At 36.8% G+C, this 20,678-nt stretch overlaps 1 protein-coding gene across 2 annotated transcripts in view; it reads left to right on the top strand.

Moving 5' to 3' along the window:
- NT5DC1 (5'-nucleotidase domain containing 1) overlaps window positions 1-20,678 on the top strand; it is a 139,454-nt gene that overhangs the window by 24,044 nt on the left and 94,732 nt on the right. The window lies entirely within an intron of this gene.

The raw sequence follows: 20,678 nt of genomic DNA, 5'->3' as shown, positions 1-20,678 counted from the left end.
GGCTTATTTCCAAATAAGCTAACATGGAGGTCCACTAGAGTATGAAGTGATAGACTTACCCGGTGCCGGCGTTCCTGGAGATGATTTCTTTGCAGCTTTCTGAACCCTCCTGTGCCCAGGTGAGCAGTGCAGAAGGGTGCCTTCTTCAGAGCTATCCGGCAGTATTTATACTGTTTTTTCCCTTACTTCATGAGGTTACCCTGAGTTTAAGCTCCTCCCTCGAGAGGTGGAGAGAGTACTAATTATGGTGGAAAGTTCTATTGGGCAGGCGTACAGGATCAGGTTGGGCTGTCTTTCCTTGTTTTCTTATTGAAAAATAAACTCTTTGTCTTAAATATATATTAATAGTTTTAACCATGCACCATCTTTTTGTATGATTTTATTTTAGAATTTATTACTCAGATGTTTAGGTTGGTTCATGATGGGATGATAATACCCCCTTTTATTTTTGAAAGTACATTCTTGTGTTATTTGTTTGAAAATATTTGGTAGTATATGTAAGTAGGAAAGGAAGTCTTTTGGATGGGGATGTGGATATGAACCATCATCTAAATTCTTTAATTATGACGGAAAGCCACCAATGTATCCATTAATGTTCCTAAACTTTTATGAAAATAGCTTACTCCTATTCTTACTTATTTTTGAGCTTGAGAAAAACAAAATGGTAAAAATGTAGATATGTATTGTGTCTTAGGATTTTTGTGTAAGTCCTCAGAAGTTAAGAGAAATTTTATGTATGTTAGTATATACATACTATATTTCAATTTTTCATATTAAATATTTTAAAGTTTTCAGGAATTCCAAATTCCATGAATCTGATAGTAGAGTTAGCAATATAATTACCCTGAGGGATTATTTACAACATTACAATGTATTCAGTAAATAGCTTCAGGTTTTATTGCTTCATTTTGGATTTTACTTTAGATTTTCAATAGAGATTACAAAAGCCTTAACTGATAATGTCAAATCATGTCTGTTTAAATAAAATTGTTAAGTTCATGGCAGAAGAAGAAAATCAAACTTTGCTTTCAGTTTAAAAATCTCCGTGGCTTACCTTACCTTTAGGAATCTTGATTCAGCCCAGTTAGAACATTTTTCCCCTCAAGATGCAAGTAAACATTATCATTGTCATTTTCAATGGTTAGAATTCTCTTTAACAATATTAGGAGACTCTTAAAGTCAGTTTTCAGGATGCTAAAAAATCTAATAAAAGCGGAATGTTGAGAGGCCAAACTTTGTATCCAATTTTATTGTTTTGGAGCTAAATTAAATCAACTGTACAGGTGAAGTAGGTGAGAAGAAAAACTCCATAACAGGCATAGATACAACATTTTGAAAACCTCTGCAGAGTTAGGGGTGCCTGGGTGGCTCAATCGCTTAAGTGTCTGACTCTTGGTTTCAGCTGAGGTCATGATCTCATGATTTCAAGAGTTCCAGTCCCACATTGGGCTCTGTGCTGACAGTGTAGAGCCTTCTTGCGATTCTCTCTCTTCTCTCTCTCTCTCTCTCTCTCTCTCTCTCTCTCTCTCTCTCCCCCCCCCACTGTCTCTGTCTCTCTTAAAAATAAGTAAATTAAAAAAAGAAAAACCTCTGCAGAATTAAAGTAGTATGGTTTCAGGATTGATCAACAATTGAAATAATTGAATGTTTGACCGGTGGATGAAATAAAGATTTGTTCTTTTTGTTGTCCTTTCCTCCTCCTGTGCCTGTCATTTTCTGTATTCCTTTAGACTAAGCCTTGTATAGCACCTTACAGAAATGTAAACAGATAGCTCATCTCGGTGATCCGCTTTCTCCTAACTCTCACTTTTAAACCTTTCCTTGGTTGCCATATTTAAAAATCTACGAGGTCCCATATGTCTTTATAAATACTCCTAGATACACATGAAACATAGCCTTTATATCAGTTTAGATTAACAGGAGAATTAGAAAGTTTATATTCTAATACTTCTTTCATCATTTGGAAATTGTCTATGGAACAGCTTTTGTAATTATATAATTATGAGCTCTGCTATGTCTAACAGACTGCAAAAGGTAAGTGGGAGAAATGGCTGCCTTCCACTTACTTATGGTTCATTTGGATAATGTTTTGGAAAAGTAGGTGAGGTAACATGGATGTTCTTGAAGGCTAGGCTATAGAATTTGTTTGAAAAGGAGTTATTAGATGTACATGTTGTAGGGGCACCTGGGTGGCTTAGTCGGTTAGTGTCTGATTCTTGATTTAGGCTCAGGTCATGATCTTATGGTTAGTGAGTTCAAGGCCCATGTGGGGTTCTGTGCTGACAGTGCAGAGCCTGCATGGGATTCTCTCTCTCCCTGTCTTTCTCTGCCCCTTCCGCACTCGCGTACGTGCTCTCTCTCAAAAATAAACATTAAAAAAATTTAAAAAAGCAAGTACATATACTAGTATTTTTGTATGTATATATGGTTACACACACGTACACTTATTTGTTTATAATCGAGACTGATACCTGTTAGATACCATTCATATGGAAGTTGAGAAGATTAATTCTCAGCTCTTCCTAGTGCACCTATGTAGACCATTTGTTCATCTGTGGCTACTCCAGCTATTTTCAGAGCTTTTCACCTTAAACTCTCTAGGTGTCTGTTACACAATGAAAAGTTTGGACTAGGTTTCTAAGCTCCTCCAGCTTTAAAATTAGATTATTATTGTGTTTGAGGTATTTTGCTGTTCCCCATGGTGAGACAGACAGTGGGCTTGGCTCCATTTAGTACTTATTAGACAAAGTCCATACCAGGTGGTCATATGCCTTCTTTTTGGGATATGTAAATATATGTGGGTATTTGTCAATCTATATTCCCCTTTAACTTTGGAAAATGTGGTGTCTTTATTGGAGAAGCCCTGGACATTCAACCCTTTTTGCAAATAGTGTATTTATTTCAGCGCAGGGAATCTGACTGCTGTTTGCTTTGTTAGTCACATAAGAAGCACTGTCTTGTCCAAAACAGATTGTAGAATCAGAATATTTGCTAGCCACACCTCACCCAATTGTGTATTTAAAACTATTTTTACTTTGGGAGTTTACTTGTAGCTGTTTGAAGTGCCTAGTCTGTGGCTTCATGATGAAAACCCATCCTACTTAAAACAGAAAGCCATGCTTTTTCAACGCCGTAACCTAAGTGAATTTAAGTATCAAATATGAATGTTTTTTGCATATCTAGCATTTAGCCGCTTTAAGCTTGCCTATCCATTTTCACTACCCAGGGTTAGTCATTAACTGTCCGAATATTTTTTGAGTACCTCTTATGTGTCCGGCATAGAGATAAAAAGTGGGTGAATAATGTGCGGCCCCCACCCTTACTGGGTTTGAACAGTGGTTCACAACCTTTTTTCCCCATTTCTACATTTCTGGGGGACATGACACAGTCCCTTCAGTCTTCCATGTTCTGTGAGATAGTGGTGGTTCAGAGACTATATTCTGAAAAAGCCCTTCAGGTGATCATAGTGGACTCCTAAGTTGGAATATCTTGGTCTGATAACACTGATTACAGCTTATTAATATATTGTTACATAGTTTTTGTTGTTTTGTGCATATAGTTTTTAACTTTATTGTGGAAAATTTTAGTCTCAGATAGAAATAGAGAGATTAGTTACTGTGAGTGCCTAGGTACCCCTTTACCCAATTTAAACTAATCTCAGCTCCTTGCCACTCAGTCCTTCCATTTGGCATAGCCCAAAGTTGTGGGCAAATGCTGCACATATGTTGTACCAACTAACCTGTGAATATTTCAGTATACTACTCCAGAAAATGAGTCCTTTTTCTCTAAAACAAAATTTTCATCATACCTAAAAAACTAACCATTTCTTAATATTATCAAATCCATTAGTCCGTGTTCATATTTTCCCAGTTATCTTAATGTATGTATACACACACGTACATATGTATGTAAGTGTATACATGTTTACATATAAGCATATATAGATAACTCATATAATGTGTGTATATGTGTATATATACACGTACATACATATTTATGTTTTTTTTGGTTTATTCTTTGTTCAAATTAGGTTCATGAATTGTCCCTAATTTTTTTTTTAATGTTTATTGATTTTGAGAGAGAAAGTGAGCGAGCATGACAGCAGAGGAGTAGCAGAGACAAAGGGAGAGAAAGAATTGAATCCTAGGCAGGCTCAGTGCTGATGGTGCAGAGCCTGACGCAGGGCTCGATCTCACCAACCGTGAGATCATGACCTGAGCCAGAATCAAGAATTGGATGCTTCATCAACTGAACCACTCAGGCATCTGAATGGTCCCTAATTTATATGTTCCTGTTACTGTAGTTTTCTCATCTATGTCTCTTTATTTCCTTTGCAGTTTATTTGTTGAAAACTGGGTCATTTATTTTGTACAGTTTCCCACAGATTAATTTGGATTTTGTTGTCACTTAAAATACTTTTCTGTATCCTGTGTTTCCTATAGATCGGTAGTTAGATCTAGAGGTTTGATCTCCTTCAGGTTTGAGAGACATACACACACACACACACACACACACACACACACACACACACACTTTTGTAGCAAGTATACTTTATATAGACCCTAGTATATGGTATATTTCAGTCAGAAGGCCCTTCATTGCTCGTTGTCTCCTCTTGTGGTGTTTCTAGGCATGATCATTATCTAGATTCATTATTTCACTGGAGGTTACAAAATGGTAATATTCAAATTCTATCATTCCTCCTTTGTTTATTAGCTAGAATACTTCTGTAAATAAAAACACTTCTTCATTAACTACTTGGTTACCTCGAAGTACAGTTTGCATAGAAAAAAGCAGGAGAAATGCCTTTATCATTGTGTAATCTAATAAGCTTATTTTCATAGCATCCTCTAGAGGTGGCCCAGTGAGTTGTTTGAGTATTATTATAAACTCGTGGATTTAAACATATTTTATGTATTTAAGATCCATGGTAGTTACTATTGCACGGATTTTTTCCCTGCTTCTTCATGGTGGCTCCTAATTTCTTTTGACATGATCCCAATAGTCTTTTATAAAGCTTCTTTCCTTCTAGGATTTCATACGTCCCTGGCCCAGAGCTGTACTCAGGAAGTCTTAGTTCCTTTTGTGGGAAATAGAAGTTAGAGACCACAATCCGGGTGTCTGGGTTCTAGGGGTATACATTGCTCCTGGCTTGGGATTGTTTCTAGGCTTTTCCAGTGGACAGAGCTAGGAAATTCATTCATGTAATGTTAATTAAATATAAAACACATAATAACCTCATACTGACACATCCAGTTCACATGCAGGATCACAGAGAGTTTAATGATTTTCAGCTTAATCGCTAACTCCTTAATCCTATACTAAAATTCCCATTTCTCAGGACAGTAAGGGAGTTATTACTTTGCTTTGTTCTATAACACAATTTCTCAGTAACCATACCCATATTCACACCACAATATTGAAAACAGTTTAAAATTATTTTTGCAGTTCTTTCAGTATTTCTACTAGACCTATATAGTCAAATTACTGTGCCTTAGAGTCAAAACAGCTCAGAATGCTACCCACTCAGTTCACTGTTAGGTTTGTTTCCTCTTGCTCTCAATTTTTAGAAATGTTCTCTTAAAATTTAATTTTGTTTTATACTTTCCTAAAGTGTTTACATTTCTAGTGCTGTGCTGATAAATGATTAACAACTGGCTTGGGGGTTCAGAAGGTATGTTTGCTGGGATCCATGTTGTAAATACCTTCCACCACAGCCAATTTCAAGCTGCCACGGTAAAGACAACTGGCTCACAAAATACCTGAGCTTTTATCAGGAGCCAGTACAAGCCAGCTTTAGCATACATTGCGTATTTCTCAAGTCAAATGTATAAAACCAGGAATATTCAGAGAAACTTGGCTTCTGTTATAGACCTATCCACCCTGTTCCACCTGCCTTCTATAACTTTTAAAAAAAAAATCTTTTTTTTGGTTTATACTTTTATTATTTTTTAAAATATTCGTTCATATCCCCTTGCAGTTTCTTAGATAATGACATCATAAAATACATACTGAATGCTACCTTTTTATGTAATAGTTTTACAGCTGTGTGGTACTTCATTGTATGAACGTGCCATAGTTTTATACCCATTTCCCTATTGATGGACATGTGTGTTATTTCCTCTCTTTTGCTAATACAAATATTTCTACAGTGAATTGCTTTGTCTATGTGTATTTTTTTGCCAGAATATCTTCGGGAGAGATTTTTACAACAGGATATCATAGAACAAAGGTAAATGCATATGTAATTTTGTTACATATCATTGAATCCCCTCCAGAGGTCCTGTCTCATTTTGCATTTCCACCAGCAAACTATGAGAGGGCTTGTTTTCTCATGGCCTCACCAACAGGATATATTGCTTAGATTTTGTTGAATTTTCAGGGTTTTGCCCATTTTATAGGTGAAAACTGGAATCTTGGTGTAGTTGTGATTTTGACTCTTCTTACAAAGCCTATCGTTGCACATCTTGTCATACAGTTAAGACCATACTTCTAGCCCACTTTTCCTGTAAGTGTTCTCTATCTTAGGAATATAAACCTCTTTTCTGTGATACAGTTTGCATATATTTTTCCCAGTTTGTCATTTGTCTTTTTTGTTTGTTTATGAGTTTTTTTTTAACACTCAAAATTTTCTTTGAAGATCCATATGCTTTTGATTCCGAAAATTATTGTTCTTTCATAGACTCAGAGCTGTAAGGAACATTAAAGGTCACCTAGATCAATCATATCATTCTTCAAATGAGGAAACTGGCTTCTGTGTTATGAATGTCTCCTTCCCTCATGTTTAATTGAGTTACATTTCTGAAGTGAAGAGCTGTTGACGAGAGAGCCCATTGAAAGAAAACGCCACTGACTAAGCTCATATGTTCATCTCCTTATCCAAGCAGGGTGCTGATCTTCCTGTCTCCTTAATCCTTCAGTCTTTTAGCAGTGGAAACGGGAAAAGCGCCCAGAAGCATAGTTAGGGCACTTGGAGATCCACAGCATCCACCACCACCTCGCTGTCCCTCATTCCTCTTGAAAAGAATTTAAAAGAACATTCGTAGGTGCTGTTACAGAGCCCAGGAGCTAAAAATGAACTATTTGTGAAAATAGTCAAATGTGGCTTAGTGGTTAGATACCTGCTGACGGCTTGAAAGGAGAAATTCATGCACAAAAACAGGTGTTTATGAATCTTCAGGCTAGGTCAAGAAAAACTGAGAGTCATTTAAGAAGTTTGAACAAGGGTTTTATATTCTATTTTCTATTACACATAAATTGCTACATTCCTTAAAGAACTCATAGTTTTGTGCCACAGGCACTTAATGACATCACCATCTTTCCAAAGTAACCTGCTGAGTTAAAAATATAGAGCTCCTTGGCTCCTTGACCTCTGATCTTCAGGGATCTCGGCCACCCAAGAGGCTCTTGGCTGTTCAAACATGTTCCTACTCTATTTACAAGTTCAGCTTTCACGTGCAGTCTCTGCTAAGTTAGAAGAAGTTAGAAAAAGTGTAGAAAAGTAAAGTTTTAACGGGGCAAGTCACAGGAAGACACTTTCTTTTTGGATCTTTCTACTCCCCTGCTTATTATCGTACTTTGAACCACTCCATAGTCACAAAGTACCTAAAGGTACAAAGTACCTAGAGGGTACCTGAGGTACCTGTTGGTAACAGTTGGTATTTGCGAGTGACAACACAGACCATCAAGAAACCCACCCCTGAGACTATTGCTCCTGCAGCTGTTCAACTTCCTCATAGTAACAGTTACAATACATTGCACGGTTTAAGTCATGCTGGGCCATACTCTTTGATCAAACAACGTCCCTACCTGGCTGACAGATTTCCACTCCTAACTGAGCTGATGCTAAGGGACTCGTCTTCCTGCCCTCTCTGGCTCCCCCCCACTGCCCATCAGTTACCCTGGTGAGGTCACCTGGCCTCCTTGTTCCCTGGTTTCCTCATCAGTGAAATCCCTAACATCTGCTTACTTGCTTTCAGATTTTAAAGGTAATCACTATTTAGAGAAAATATAGAAAATAGAAAATAAAATCTGTACACCAAGGAGATATAATGACTGTTAGTAGTGGTGTCCCCCACCAACACCCTTTGGTGTTGACCTTTTGGTGCTAAAATTATCAATTTAATCACTTGTGAGTCAAAATAACTCCTGCTGCTTCTGATGACAATGAGGCTGAAATGTACACATGCTATGGTCCTGTCCTGTTTTCTCTTATTTTTATTTGTTGGGAAACTTGGAAGGTGAAATAAGATATATGTAAAGAAGTGGAGCTGTGCAAATAATGGCGAAGGAGGAAGTATCTGATTCATACTTGAATCTCTTTTTTTTTTTTTTAATTTTTTTTTCAACATTTTTATTTATTTTTGGGACAGAGAGAGACAGAGCATGAACAGGGGAGGGGCAGAGAGAGAGGGAGACACAGAATCGGAAACAGGCTCCAGGCTCCGAGCCATCAGCCCAGAGCCCGACGCGGGGCTCGAACTCACGGACCGCGAGATCGTGACCTGGCTGAAGTCGGACGCTTAACCGACTGCGCCACCCAGGCGCCCCTTGAATCTCTTTATAGTGTCCGTCTTCTCCAATGTTTGCCAAACTGTTCTTTAACCCCTACTGTGTGCCAGTTGCTACGTTAGATGCTGTAACCTGCTAATACTGATGGTCTTAGTCTCTTGGAGGAGACAGATAGCAAACACAGCCTCTTACAGCCTTTGCTCTGGCTTCTTTTAGAATCCAGAATTCACAGATTCTGGCATGAAATGAAGTCCATGTTCCAAATCATCAAACACTGTTCTCTCATCACACTTTATACTCATTTCTGAATGGAACTCAGGGACTATGGGTTATTTATCACAGAAACTCCACTCTGTACAAGTACTGTCTGGTACAAAGCATGAACTTCATAAATATTTGTTGAATGAAGGAACTAAGAGCTTTAGGACACCAGATTTCAATATTTATTGAATGTGGGCATTTTGCCTCACACTTGTGGGCACCGAGAGGTGGGGCCTTTTGCACAGTGCTGGTTTGGAACTGGGTCTTTTCAGTTCATGTCTTACCTTAAAATAGCTCTTAATTCTTGCAAGAGGTCCCAGCATGACCAACTGCTTCCCAGAGCAGTTTTCACAAAAGATATTAACTATGGCTGCTGTTCTGTCCAGTGATTTTGTGCCTTAAACTTTTCTATCACCAATTAAGTTAGAATTTTGGAGTTAGGTTTTCCAAAGACAGTGTTTCTCAAGGTAGCCATGCTAGGGGGTATATCATTAAGGAAGTAGTTCCAGGATGGGAGCTGAGATGTAGAGAGAAAGAAAAAGGAGAGAGGCCTGGATTCTGAGGAATTTAAAGGGATTTCTTTAAATGTCTCAGGATCTGAACATTACAGTTTCAAAGGAATTTTTATATATGCCTGTGCTTCATTTTCAAAATTTCCTCACCCATTCATACCTCATTTACTTGTTGATATATTGATTCATTAAAGATTTTTTTAAGTGTTTATTTATTATTTTTGAGAGAGAGAGAGACAGAGCATGAGCAGAGGAGGGGCAGAGAGAGAGAGAGGGAGACACAGAATCTGAAGCAGGCTCCAGGCTCTGAGCTGTCAGCACAGAGCCTAATGCGGGACTCAAACCCATGGACTGCAAGATCATGACCTGAGCTGAAGTCGAATGCTTAACCGACTGAACCACTCAGGTGCCCCAATATATCAATTCATTAAACTGCTCAGTATATTAGATTCCTTTTACATGCCAGGAAATAAAAATGGTCTCATAGGTTGTGGTCAGCATTTATTGATTCTTTCCCTTCTCAGACTACCTGTTAGCACCTTCTCTTTTGAATGAAAACGCATGACCTTTAAAGGGAGAGAAATGTTATTGTTTGGAAAGAGAGTATTGGATGGGGTGCCTGGGTGGCTCAGACCATTAAGCATCCAACTCTAGATTTCAGCTCAGGTTGTGATCTCATGGTTTGTGAGTTCGAGCCCCGTGTGGGGCTCTGCTGTGACAGTGTGGAACTTGCTTGGGATTCTCTGTGTCCCTCTCTCTCTGCCCCTTCCCTACTCATTTTCTGTGTCTGTCTGTCTGTCTCTCTCTCTCTGTCTCGGTAAATAAATAAGCTTAAAAAAGGCAGGGGGAGAGTAGTGGATGACATTTTAAAACATTAAGAGTTTTTAAGATGAAAAATTTGAGAATCACATTCAACATCACTAAAAACTGAATTTTACTGGGGCACCTGGGTGGCGCAGTCGGTTGAGCGTCCGACTTCAGCCAGGTCACGATCTCGCGGTCCGTGAGTTCGAGCCCCGCGTCGGGCTCTGGGCTGATGGCTCGGAGCCTGGAGCCTGTTTCCGATTCTGTGTCTCCCTCTCTCTCTGCCCCTCCCCCGTTCATGCTGTGTCTCTCTCTGTCCCAAAAATAAATAAACGTTGAAAAAAAAAATTTTAAAAAAAAAAACTGAATTTTACAGCTTCAAGAGACACTAACCTTAAATAAGTACCAGAAACTGATATTTAAATTTTGTCCATAGCAGCCTTAAATTCATGTTTTACCAACTTCATGTAAATCCTCTAGATAACAATGACAGAGCCATGAGTTATACCTGTTACTTAGCAAAAGTATATTTGAGCAGAATGAACTTTTTCCTGTTAAAATCTAATGTAATAGGTCATTCGATTATTTATTGAACTATATGACTTATATTATCAAAAAGTATTTTTCACAAGTTATAGTGACTATTTACTCTGGCTTCATTATATTTTAATTTAGTTGAAAAAAATGTTTTAGCTATGCTTCAGATTCCACTCTCACCGGTGGATCAACAGACCCATCCCTGGTCATGTTTTTATAAATATTCTTATTTACTAAACCAAAGTACCTTATAAAATGGATGTGTGCAGTACATACACGTTTCCATGGAAATCAGGTGTCTTAGAGTTGTGAAATCTGTCAGGGAATGTCCAACTGACTAGCTTACATATTTAAGTTCTTACCATGTGCTAAGTACAATTTGAAGAACTTTGCATAACTTATTTCATTTGCTTCTTGTAGCAGCCCACAAAATTGGTACTGTTATTATCCCCATCTTTAGACATGAAGAATTGAGGTCCAGAGAGGGTAAGCATCCCAGCCCAAGATCACACAGTAGGTGATGGTAAAGTTACTGTTTTCTGGGGATCGGTGTTAAGGATTTTTGAGGAATCCAGTGTAATTCTGAGTATTTAAATTCTGACGATTTAATTAGGAACTACTGTGTGGGCTCTTCTTTGTCAAAGATTAGTGTGTAAGTACAATTCCACTGTGCTTGCTTTCCAGATGATCATCTCAGATTGGTGGAAACTGTTTTTCATTAGTTCATTTTAATTCAGATTTTGCTAATTTTTAAAAAAAGAAACTTCAATTAGTGCTCATGGTGCTAATGTTGGTATGTGTTTTTTTATCCTGAAGAAATGTCAGTATATTTCATTCATAGCACATCATGGCCTTTTACGATGACTGAAAGGTAGGGTGGGTTTACTAAAAAATTCTCAATGTTTTGGGAGACATTTGAATTCTTACTAATATTTTAATTCTGGCAATGGATAAGCCTTAGTAAAATTTAAGAGACTATTTGTTCTGAAAAAAAGAGATCCCATTTTAGAATCCTTAATGTGGCATTCTCAACTTCAGGGAGTTTTTTGATGGTTTGTAGGGAAAAAAAGGAGAGCTTTTTTATGAATTGATTTATAATTTGAATTCTCTTGCTCTTATATCTTAGTGACATTTGACCTACTTCTTCAAATGCTACTATTTCTGTAGGATCAAAATAACTCAACTTTGAGGAAATGATTAATCTAATTTTTATCTTTAATTCACTCCTGCTCTTCATATGGAAAATCTGGCACCAGAAACCTTAGGTACATTTTAAATTCTGTATTACCCTGTTTTGATCTAGGACTAGCACACCTTATCAAAGAATCTTTTTTCTTCAAATTAGGTAAGTTCAGTATTGTGCTTAATGTAGAAAGTTATGTTCCAGGGTAAAGTTTCATTGATATACCACCACTTCTTAATTTTGAGTTCATAGTAGTTTCATTATTTAGAATTAGTATTTAGACATAATTTGTTAAGTGGAGCTAATCAGGTGGCATTAGAATCCACGCTTGATTTTGCAAAATGTGGCACTAACTTACATATGCTAATGGGGTCCATCTTTAATTTCATATTTGGATCCTCATATTTTTATAGAATTTTATAATTAGCACCAGTTAAAAATGACAAAGGATTGTTCTCGATTACAATTATGGTATTAAGAGAGTGAGAATAAATACTTGTATATTTCCCACTTTGCCTCTAGTTCTGCTTTTGGTTTTATTTCTCCTAACCCATTCTTTTTCACATTGGTAAATATTAGTTTATAATTGCTCTTTAATTTTGCAACCAGTAGGATTTACCTCACAGCAGCCAAGAAAGGCTTTTAAAGATTAATTTAGGAAAAGGCATATTGATTGTATAGGACAGATAAAATAATGCAGTTAACAAAAGATAGACATGTGCTTCTAGTATATATCACAGCTATTAAAAATGCAGATATAATGAGAAAAGAATTATTTGGTAAAAAATTCTAATAGAATTAAGGGGGGAATGTTAAGAGGTTTGTAGGCTCTGGGGAAAAAGGGACCTTATTTGTTACCAAATGTAGGTTTTTAGGGGTGAAAGCTCTCCTTCTGTTAGTAAAAATTTGTGGGTAATTAAAGGCTCAAAAATCTTTGTTATTTGGTATAAATGTAGGTTAAACTCATGAAGATTTTAGGTGATAAAATTATTATGTTTAAATCTATTTAGAAGCTGACTCCACAGTAATATTGAGTAAGAATTATATTTGAAAACCATCTATTATTTGACCTTATTTTACCCTTAATATTGACACAGAATTCTTGAACATTTTAATGCCTGTCATATGCTAGAAATGTAACAGTACTGAACTGCTTTTAAAATGCACTTGACTGTGTTAATGCAGTGTTAATAAATTTTTCAGACTTTCAAAGAACATTTCATAAGACAGTAAAGAGCACTTCCATCTCTTTAAATTTAACTTTACTTTATAGCACTTTACTCGAGGATCCAGTTTTTCAGTTGAGACGTCTACATGGGGGCCATGTTTATGGGCTGTGTGACTCTTTAGATGTTTCTTGACTTGGAAGGAAAGAGGGAAAGAAGAACTTAACTTTGTTTTGCTTAAGAGACATTATAGATATTAAGTCATCTTCACAGTAGCCATTTGTATAAAGGTTATGTCTGTGAGACCCTAGTAAAGCACTTGAGTGTTCTGTTGGTCGTTGTTAAATAGCATTCTGTGATTATCACTGTAATTAGACCTGATTTGACTCTGTCTTCATAGTGGGCTTGCATTTATTGAGCATCTTGTGTATGTCAGATACTTTGCTTTTCTCATTTGACCCCCAAGAATCTTACGTGATAGATATCAGCCTTCTTATTTTGTATGCAAGGAAACTGAAGCCCAGGCAGTTGAACAAATTACACAGGTTCAATAAAACAGTAGGTGGCAGAGCAGGGAGTTTGGATACCACAAGAGCATGCTATCAGGTATTTTTAATTTTTAAATACTCCTCTTTTGGGGCGCCTGGGTGGCGCAGTCGGTTAAGCGTCCGACTTCAGCCAGGTCACGATCTCGCGGTCCGGGAGTTCGAGCCCCGCGTCAGGCTCTGGGCTGATGGCTCAGAGCCTGGAGCCTGTTTCTGATTCTGTGTCTCCCTCTCTCTCTGCCCCTCCCCCGTTCATGCTCTGTCTCTCTCTGTCCCAAAAATAAATAAACGTTAAATACTCCTCTTTTGTTTAATATCCTGTGATTATTACTTAAATCAATCAGCTCTTGCCAAGGTTCCACCCCTTATAAACGGTAGCTGAAATGCTAGTATAGCAGTTCGTTTGGCTAATCTACTCTCTCAGAGTAGAAGCAATTCCGTTGATTTCCTGGCCACAATATGCCTGTCTCCCTCTTCTGCTTTACATTATTGCTTCCCACTGTGCTAAAAAAGACTTCTTCTTTCAATATTTAAAATTGGGAAAGCTTTGATATATATAGTATATATGATTTTTAATACAAAAAGCAATAATATTAACATAGTGAACATACAAGTACCTGCTGTCCAGCCAAAGAAACCTCCATTACTACTGCTTCTGAGGTCCCTGTGCACATCTCCCTGACTGCACTCCCTGTGTTCCCCTCTGCTGAACTGTGCGTCTGTCGTTCCCTCTGTCTTCATAGAAAATATACCCTTCTCACATCCCATGCCCAAAAACACCCACATACATATCCCACAGTAAACTTTTTTGTCGTGTCTTTTCAAATTTTGCTTAAAGGAATTATACTGGGTGTGTGCTTCTGCAATTTGCTTTCTGGATATGTCGTTATGTTGTTGAGATCTGCCCATATTAATGTGTATAGTTATTGTTGATTCATTTTCCACCACTGTATACTTTCTTCTGGTACGAGTAATCAGAATTTATTTTTGTTCATTTGACAATGGATATTTTAGCTAATTTTTTTTCCTGTTAAAATAACGCTGCTTTAAACATTCTTATACATGTTCCCTGGCTACCCACAGAAGAATTTTTCTAAGGAGTATATCTGGGAGGGGCACCTGGGTGGCTCAGTCGGTTAAGCGTCCAACTTCGGCTCAGGTTGTGATCTCGCGGTCCGTGAGTTCGAGCCCCGCGTCAGGCTATGTGCTGACAGCTCAGAGCCTGGAGCCTGTTTCAGATTCTGTGTCTCCCTCTTTCTGACCCTCCCCCGTTCATGCTCCGTCTCTCTCTGTCTCAAAAATAAATAAACGTTAAAAAAATTTTTTTTAATTAATAATAAAAAAAGGAGTATATCTGGGAGTGGAAGATCAAATATACATAGTTTCTGTTGTACTGACAAATGTCAATGTCAAATTGTTTGCTAAAGCTATTTTATGTTTTATCAGCAGGGCATAAGAGTTACAACCACCTGGCATTATCCAAATTTTAAAGTTTGCCAATCAGTTGTAAAATGCCATCTCATTAGATTTTTATTTGTATATTCCTGATTTCCAATGAGGGTAAGCATATTTCATATATTTGTTGGTCATTTGTGTTTACTCTCCTCTCAATGTCTGTTTATACCTTTGTTCATTTTTTATTGGGTTGTCTCTTACTGTTTTTGTTGATTTTTAGCATTCCTTAAATATTTTGGATATTAATTTTCATTAATTGTATGTGTTGCAGATATATGGCAGCTTATGTGTTGTCTACAGCTATCTTATCCAAGAAAGACTTGATTTTTAAAAATAACTCATTGAGGGGCACCTGGATGGCTGAACGTCCAACTTCGGCTCAGGTCATGATCTCACGGTTCGTGAGTTCGAGCCCCACGTCAGGCTCTGTGCTGACAGCTCAGAGCCTGGAGCCTGCTTCGGATTCTGTGTCTCCTTCTCTCTTTGCCCCTTCCCCACTCCCTCTCTCTCTCTCACTCTCACTCTTACTCTCTCTCTCAAAAATAAACAAACATTAAAAAAAATTTTTTTTAATTAAAAAAAAATTAACTCCTTGAGACCCAATAAGTTATTTCTGTTACTCTTTTCCCAACTTTCCAGTGGGACTTCAAGCCATTGTATATTCAAGAAAAAATTTAGCACCTCTGTGAAAGATGGTGGAGAATGTTTTCACTAAATTTTTCTTTTGATGACTTTCCTTACTCTGAGATAGATGATTTCCTTTTATAGAATTGCAGTTTAAGATTACTTGCAAAGGTTTTGTATAAATCACTAACAAGTTTATGTTCAATATTTGAAATCAAGTAAAAGATATTTCTTCTGATGTGATAATAACTAGCATAACATTTTCTGGATAGAGTCCTAATTATTTTAGTAAGTAATTTTCTGGGGGGAAAAAAAAACACTGTAAATGTGAGATGTTTCCAGTCTAGAAAATGTATAGGAGTTACTTTTTCAGGAAAATTTTGAAGTTACTTGGATGAAAACTCAAACTACATGTTACCTCCTATTTTCATTCAATAGCTGATCAGTAGTACATGATACAAATACAATTGATACTAGGAGACTATTCCATTTTACTTTGATATCTGTGCAACTTTTGTGGGCGCTAAATGGATGCCATTTCTAAAATATGACACTAATATTCACCAGTGTTCTATTTTATTTTTAGAGTCTGTAGGACCAATTTTAGTAATTTCAGTTTAAAAGCCAAGAATGTCATAAACTCTGTTTTATTAACACCATTTTTGTTGGGTTTTTTTTACCTTAAAAAAAATTACCTGGCATATTCTTAGAAAAAAGTAGTAGAGGTTGCATTGAGTTGGAAAAAAACATTTTTTTTGATACCATAAAAACTAAAATCACATGCAGCCTAATTTGGCTACTAAAAAAGATCTCCTTACTTTTAGGTTTCATATTTTATATTTAATTACGTATTTTATATATCATCAATGTCAGTTTTACTCAAACTCCTTTTTCACTCTTAAAACATTAAATGAGCATATATCTTCTGACAATTTTGTTGAAATTTGTTGGAATGTGAAAATAAACACGTACAAGAAAATGAGATCCTTTGTTGATAGTGTGTGGTGAAAATTAAGTTTTGTGCTTATAGTAAGGCATGTCTTTAGTGACCTAAGAATCTTTATAGAATGATAGTTCATAGAGGTTCATGGCAGTGGCTTGGAGTTAAGCAGGAAGGAATCACTGAAATAAATTTATAGAGTTCTTACAACATTGAAAAATATAATTTGGGGGCGCCTGGGTGGCGCAGTCGGTTAAGCGTCCGACTTCAGCCAGGTCACGATCTCGCGGTCCGTGAGTTCGAGCCCCACGTCGGGCTCTGGGCTGATGGCTCAGAGCCTGGAGCCTGTTTCCGATTCTGTGTCTCCCTCTCTCTCTGCCCCTCCCCCGTTCATGCTCTGTCTCTCTCTGTCCCAAAAATAAATAAAACGTTGAAAAAAAAATTTAAAAAAAAAAAAAAAGAAAAATATAATTTGGTACTGATTTTCTTCCTTCTCATTTCTTATTAACTGCCTTGAGACTGCAGAGGTTGCAAGCTCTTATGTTTATCAGCTCTAAGAGAGATTTTCTTATTGTAAAGGGCTTTGTTCTAGAAGTCCCAGAGTCTTAGAGGAAAAAAAAAAAGGTCCAGCATCTTCACACAAGTCAGTCTGTATACATGAAAATCAAGCAAATGCCCCCAAATGTCTGGAGTAACTGTTCTTTGTGTGTTATGCTTGGAAAATTTGGTGACATTAATGATTTCTATCTTACTCAGAAAAAGCTATAGTTTTGTCATATACATTTTGCTATTACTATGAAATTCCTGGAGACAGGGTGTAGTTATTTGAGTAATTTTTAGGAGTAATATCAAAACGCCTGATATTTTACTCATAATTAAATTTGTCTCTGGAATGGATTATATTTGAAAGAGTTTTCACCAGTGTAGATAATAACATCAGAAGGAATAGTCGTATTACATTTTCTCACATTCTTATTTTAATTTTTTCGTTCAGAATGAATTAGTTCTAAGTATAGATTTTTTTCCTATGAAAACTGCCAATAAGTCACACTATCTTTGTTAGCCACAGTTAAGGAATAGGAAATGTGCCATTTTATTACAGCTATAAATTTGACATTTTGCTGTGCTACATATTTATGTGTTTGATTATATGTATTTTTAAACACAAGTGATCATTTTGTGAATAAGCCTAGGAAATAAATTATTTACTCAAAAATTAACTATAGTAGTTCATTTTATTATAATCAAATCAAGAAAGATTATTAAATGCCATTAATTACAACATGACTGAATTTGTAGTGTTTGGTTGTGATGTGTTGACTCTATTAGATTTTAATCTATAACAATTAGTAAGATATTTTAAATACTTTATAAAAATGTAGATGTGAATGGAATGTGTCATACCTTCTTATACTTCTTATAACTAGAGGAAAAACTAAAGAGATTAGGAGCCTTTTCTTTGTGACTTCTCACACATTGCCAAGCAAATATGGTCGTTGATTTTTTTTTTTTTTTTTTGGTAACAAGGATATCCAGAGCTCATTTATTACTGGCTGTTCTGCATTTGGATATTTGGATTTCTAGAGTGTTATATAATTGGAATCCTTTTTATAACAAAGTGTGAAAGTGAAACCTTATTCTTGTTACAACACTAAAATGTAAACTTAGGGGGTGCCTGGGTGGCTCAGTCAGTTAAGCATTCAGCTCTTGATTTCGGCTCAGGTCGTGATCCCAGGGTCATGGGATCAAGCCCAATTTCAGGCTCTACTCTGAGATGGAGCATGCTTAAGGCTCGCTCGCGCTCTCTCTCTCTCTCTCTCTCTCTCTCTTCCCCTCCCTCGCTCCCTCCCTCTCCTCTACCCCTCTCCCTGCTCACGCTCTCTCTCTCTCTCTCTCTCTCTCTCTCTCAAATTAAAAAATTAAAAAAATTTTTTTGGAGTTAAATGTAAACCTAAAGGAAAGCACCAACTTTGATTCACACATACTGAGCTGCTAAATATGTTTTTTGAATTTGTTTTTCCTCATTTTCTGTATTACTTTAAATATAAGATTCTAAGTTTAGAACTTAAATATTTGCATATATTTAATTTAAATAAACTGTGATTCCCAATAAGCTAGTAAATGGACTCTTAGAATTTATCTGTAATCCACACCAGACTTTAGGACGCCTATTTCTTAGACTTCACAACAGTCATGTAATTTTTAAGGGGACTGGGTGTGATCACAGAATGCACAGCAGGAATGGTGAGCCAGTAACATTTGTCCCTGATGACTTTGAGCTAGTTCACCATACCCTAGCGGCAAACATGCACAATAGGAGAATGATCCCTCTGGCATGTAGTTCACAATGTGATTTTTTATTTTTTATTTATTTTTTTAAAAATTTTTAATGTTTATTTTTGAGAGAGACAGACAGAGTGTGAGCAGTGGAGGGGAAGAGAGAGAGGGAGATACAGAATCCGAAGCAGGCTCCAGGTTCCAGGCTGTCAGCACAGAGCCCAACGTGGGACTCGAACTCACAAACTGTGAGATCATGACCTGAGCTGAAGTCAGAGGCTTCACCGACTGAGCTGCCCAGGAGCCTCCAAAATGTGATTTTTTAAGCACAGAATCTTAGACTGACAGCACTGACTGTTCTCTGCAAAATTTTGTTACTGGATTTATTTCAAAGTGTGCTAGTTGCCAGCCGTGGAGATAAGATCTGTGGGGAAAGATTCAGCTAGAGTATGATGTTGAAATATTCCCAGAGGGAATGAATGAACCAATCACAGATTTGGTTCTTACATCAGACTGACACGTGAGAGGTGGCATGCCTTTCATATCTAATGCGTGAGCAAAGTTATGGGGCATAAAAGCTTCCTTTGGGTTTAAAGCATTAAAATAGTCTGGAAGCTTCTTTAGGATCTTCACCTCCTACAAAGGGTGTTGTTATGTTACAGAGGACAGTTGGTTACTGCATATTATTAAATGTCTCCAGATGAACTTGTTTTGAAAGCTGATGAAATGTGATGAAATGTTTGAAATGTAATGAAATGAATTGGCAACAAAATATTTGGATTATGGTACATCGTAAGATTTGAGTTCAATAGCTCTTCATGGTAAAATTCTAAAAAAATTAAACAATAACATTAAATTGCTGGTAAAAAAAAAGGAATGCTGATTTTCAAAATGCAGTATTTTCTCTCTTCTTTATAGTAGGGAGATCAGTTACATTAGAAATCTCAATCAGTGTTATCTTAACTATTTTCTCTTCATCTCTTACCCAATATGTATTTATGTACCATGTTATAATCTTTTACTCTGAATATTTCAGAGCTTTCTTTCAGATGTAAACAATGATGTAAAAACCAAATTTGTATTTTCAAGACAATGTGAAAATGATTTGTTTCTTTTTTTTTCCCTGTAACTTACTGTTTATGTTAAGGTGTTAACAATTCATCTTATCTTTTAAAGTATGATTTTGTTTTTAGCAGTAGCTGTGTAGCTGAGTCAGAAATTGTTTTTGTAAAGCAATCAAATAGAGTTTTTGGTACCTTCTGACCTTCTTTTAACATTTATATAAAAATATTTAAGAGCAGCAAACACTTGCCCAGAATTTTGTGTCTGGTAATTATTTTAATTGAGTGCATAGTTTGGCTTTCTCTCAGAGCACTGTCACAGGAAAAGTCTTCCCATATTTATTTCTGGAGAGCAGCTTGGAAGTGGAGAGAAGGCCCCCTCCTCCTAATGCACAAATACCAACCCCACGTCACACACCCCACTTTTTGATTATGGTGACAGTACTGATTAGAGAAAACCATCATACTCTGTGCGGTAGGCAGAATTTGAGGCAGGGAGAGTCTCTGGGATATAATAAAGGAATGTAGATATTCTGAGATTTGAGTCCAGTATACCGTTAAAAGGGAATCAAGCCAATAAAGGATTATGCGGGCTGCAGAAAACCTTTGGCTTGGTACCTTTTAAATATGTGGCATCAGCCTGTGATGCTAAGTAGCTTACTACGTGGACTCTGACCTCTCAGTTTCCAATAAAGGGGGAAAAGGGAATTTCTCTGAAACTACGTGGCTTAAGTAAATAATTGGGAGTTGTTTCACTCAAGATGGGGAAAGAAATCCCTATGTGTTAAAGCCAGGAAAATTC

The sequence above is a fragment of the Lynx rufus genome, unplaced genomic scaffold (genome assembly GCF_022079265.1).
Source record: "Lynx rufus isolate CCGP_SWC_20201006 ecotype Redwood Valley unplaced genomic scaffold, mLynRuf1.p SCAF_6, whole genome shotgun sequence".
In the NCBI taxonomy this organism is placed as follows: Eukaryota; Metazoa; Chordata; class Mammalia; order Carnivora; family Felidae; genus Lynx; species Lynx rufus.
Note: the sequence above shows the minus strand (reverse complement) of the source record. Positions and strands in the feature narration are given on the sequence as shown.